Source organism: Pan paniscus, chromosome X (genome assembly GCF_029289425.2).
Source record: "Pan paniscus chromosome X, NHGRI_mPanPan1-v2.0_pri, whole genome shotgun sequence".
In the NCBI taxonomy this organism is placed as follows: domain Eukaryota; kingdom Metazoa; phylum Chordata; class Mammalia; order Primates; family Hominidae; genus Pan; species Pan paniscus.
The window spans coordinates 10,886,251-10,890,643 of NC_073272.2; positions in this window are offsets into that span (position 1 = coordinate 10,886,251).

Here is a 4,393-nt window from a genome sequence, read left to right on the forward strand (position 1 = left end):
ATTATATAATATATAAATAGTCATGCAAAAATTCTACATGAAGTATTTCTATCACAATCCAGCAGCGGGTAAATAAAATAATACAACATAATCAATCATGTTTTCTTCAAAAAAAAAAAGAGGATAGTTAAACATTAACTCAATATTAGGCATATATTTTCTCATATTATGGACCTAAGTGGAAAAAGCAAATAGTCATTTTACAAACACTAAAAAGGGCATGTTTTGAAGTTCAAATATCATTCTTTATAAAAAGAACTCAATAAAACAGAAATCGAAGGAGATTCCTTAACTTGACAGAATATAATAAACTTACCCTAAATATTAATGGGTAGGAAAAATAAACACCCACCACTGTCACCACTATTGTATAATATTTTAGTGGACTAATCGGCCAATTCAGTGATAGAAGAGAAAAAAATGCAAGGCATAAAATTAAAGAATAAAGGTAAAAATCACCCTTGTTTGCAGATGATGTGATTGTTTACCAAGAAAGGTCTGAAAACCAACTGAGAAATTACAAGGCAGGAAAAGAGGAGCTAGTAACACAATAGAGCACGAATGAATATTCAGAAATCAATAGCTTTCAGATATGTACAAAGACAACAACTTAGGAAAACCATTGGCTGCAGCAATGATAGGACAGCAATAAAAGGTAAAATATGTAGGAACACACAAGGAATGTGAGCACGTATTAATAGGAAACTTTAAAACTCTCTTGGGAGACATGGCACAGGCTTGAACAAATAGAAATGCACACTGTGTTCTTGGCTAGAAAGACATAATGTTATAAAAATGTCGGTCTACCCTATTGTGTTTACCAATTTAACATTTCAATAGAAATACCAGCTTTGTGGGCTGTGGGGAGGGATGGAGCAGTAGAGAGCAATTAGACAAGCTGATTCTGATATTTATGTAGAAAAATAAACAGAACAGCTGGGAAACTTTAAATCAGAAAAACAAAGAGAGAGTCCAGGCCCTATCAGATATTCAAATATATTATGCATCCTCAAAAATGAAAACAAATTTGAACTGGCTCATCAAGAGACTGATTAATGGCATTAAATAGAAAGTCCAAATACAGACTCAATACATAAAGGGATTGAGTATATGATAAAGGTGGCATCTCTAATTAATAGGGAAAAATGTGTTCTCCCATAAAAGATGGTGAGACGTTGATTAGGCATGAGGTATTGGACTTATAGTTCACACTAGAATGCTGTAGGATGACTTCTAATTAGATCAGAGATTTAAGTCTGAAAAAACTAAGCCGTAAGAGTGCTAGAAGAAAACATGACTAAATGTCTTCAGAACCCTGGAGTAGAGGAGGCCTCTTTACTCTGATGTAAAATCAGCTTGACCTGACAGAAAACAAAAATTGTCAACTTTACGTGTACAAAGCTAAAATCCCTCTTGATGACAAAAACAGAGCAAAGCAAAATAAACACCACAGCAAGCAAAGACAAAGGCCAAACTGAAAACAGTCTTGCAACTCTCTATCATAGGTAAAGGGCTAGTCTAATATATAAAGAGTATTACCCATCAATAAGGAAAAAAATAAACATAGAAATCCAAAGCTAGCTCAATATTTTAAAGCAGATTCAGCCTCCTGCATGAAAAGAAAATGAAAATTAAAACTTATTCTTAGAAACCAAGGCCATAGACTTAACTCATAAACCTCAGAACCAACTGGCATCCCGAACACTCTCCTATCACATTGCAAAAACTCACTCCCAGCCTCTGGAATTGCCCCCCCATTCCCTCCTTTTTTATTTTATTTATGTATTCACCTCTCTCTCTTTTTTTTTTTTTTTTTTTTTGAGACAGAGTCTTGTTCTGTCACCCAGGATGGAGTGCAGTGGTGGGATCTCGGCTCAGTGCAACCTCCACCTCCCAGGTTCAACTGATTCTCCTGCCTCGGCCTCCCAAGTAGCTGGGACTACAGGTGTCCACCACCATACCCGGCTAATTTTTGTATTTTTAGTAGAGACGAAGTTTCACCATGTTGGCCAGGCTGTTCTCGAACTCCTGACCTCAAGTGATCTGCCTGCCTCGGCTTCCCAAAGTGCTGGGATTACAGGCGTGAGCCACCATGCCCAGCCTATTTATGTGTTTACTTATTTTTTGCACTCTGCTTGCTTACAAGGCTAAAATCTAAATACACAGCTTTCTGACGAGCTCAACCTTCTAACCATTCTGTGAAAGGCTCAGATGGAAAAGGTACCACCTCTGTTGCCCTTTGCTCTCTCTCTTTTTGTGGACTTATCAAGGCTCTAATGAGTTTATCTACTTAATGATTGTGTTTTCAGTCCTCCATTTTACCCTTTAGAAGGGCTTCAGGAAATACCCAAATTAATTCTGCTCTATTAATCTCTGCTTCCCCAATTTCCTTCCTTCAAACAACTTCCTATTTTGTTTCTATCTCCACTCACTGCACACCTTTGGAAATAAAAACTGCTGAGTAATTTAAATTATCTGCCTCTTGTTCTGCCATTGGGGCCTTTTATTTCAAGGGACTATCCCCGTCATGAGGTGGAGAAGAGCCTCTTCCATTATAACCCATTATTTGCTATAAATGTACATTTGCCCTTTCTCTTCCATAGCTAATCTTCCCCATCTACCTATGGGCAGATATCCCTTCCCTATGGGGACATAGACATTGCATGGAATCGTGGGTCAATGCTGGGGTTGACCACCACACCCCGTCCGAAAGTGCAGGCACACCTCTGGGACCTCTCAGGGCCCTCTCCTAGAAGCCTCATTGATGTTGCAGTGGGGCAGAAATTGATCCACCCCCCTCCCCCAGACTGTCCTGGATTTTATCAGATGCTTGCCTAACTAGGTGTTCCATTCATACAGCTGCAACAACCGGCCCACTGGGCCTTGGCTTCAGACAGTCATTGTTTTCAAGGTTGCATAGTTTGCCTAGAGCCCCTGGAATTGAGCTAAAACCTCACAAGTTGTGATCCTTTCTAACCTTAAAGACACCATCCACTGGCCTGGCGCGGTGGCTCACACCTGTAATCCCAGCACTTTGGGAGGCCGAGGCGGGCAGATCATGTGGTCAAGAGATCGAGACCATCCTGACCAACATGGCGAAACCCTGTCTCTACTAAAAATACAAAAATTAGCTGGGCATGGTGGCACGCACATGTAGTCCCAGCTGCTCGGGAGGCCAAGGCAGGAGAATTGCTTGAATCCAGGAGGCGGAGGTTGCAGTGAGCCGAGATCATGCCACTGCACTCCAGCCTGGCGACAGAGAGGGTCTCTGTCTCAAAAAACAAACAAACAAACACAACAACAAAAAAACACCATCCACCTACTTCAAAATACAAAGACCTGTTGACTGACGCTTCGAAAGTGAATTCAGGTGAGAGCAGGATGCCACAGATACACTGGGCACAGCGACTCATCTGGACTGCAAAAAAAATCGTTGTTTCCTTAAGACATTTTTAATTAATGCGAGGAGAATCCCCACACTGAGAGCAGACATCTACTGACCAAATAAGCATGCTAAGAGCTGCTCCTGTTTGTGTCTTAGGGGAAGTGGAGGAAAGACCATTAACTTAGCCATTTTTCCCTTAATCCCTTTTACAGTGTGAATTGCCACAGAGTTCCAAATTATACCTAATGTCTTATAATCAATTATGAGTTCCATGAAATATTTCATCTGTTTTTTAGTGCCTGAATAGTGTGAGCCAAAATTGTTTTAACTCCCCATAAATTTTCTTTTAATGAGTGTATCATCCATATAAGGGATTACATAAATGTCTAAGGGGGTGTATTAGTCCGTTCTCACAATGCTGTGAAGAAATAGCCGAAACTGGGTAATTTCTGAAGGAAAGAGGTTTAATTGATTCACAGTTCCTCATTGCTGGGGGGCCTCAGGAAACTTACAATCATGACAGAAGGCAAAGGAGAAGTAGGCACCTTCTTCACAGGGCGGCAGGACAGTGAGTGCAAGCAGGGGACATGCCAGTTACCATATCAGGGAGACCTTAATAGTGCCTACATCTTGTCCATCTGAGACGTGTGTGATATGGCTTAGCTCTGTTTCTCCACCCACATCTCACTTTGAATTGTAATCATAATCCCCATATTTCAAGGCTGGGACAAAGTGGAGGTAATTGACTCATGGGAGCAGTTTCTTCAATGCTGTTCTCATGATAGTGAATGAGTCTCACGAGACCTGATTGTTTTATAAGCGTCTGGCATTTCCCCTGCTGGCACTCATTCTCTCTACTGCCACCCTGTGAAGAGGTGCCTTCTGCCACGATTGTAAGTTTCCTGAGGCCTCCCCAGCCATGCAGAACTGTGAGTCAATTAAACCTCTTTCCTGTATAAATAACCCAGTCTCGGGTATCTCTTCATAGCAGTGTGAGAACAGACTTAT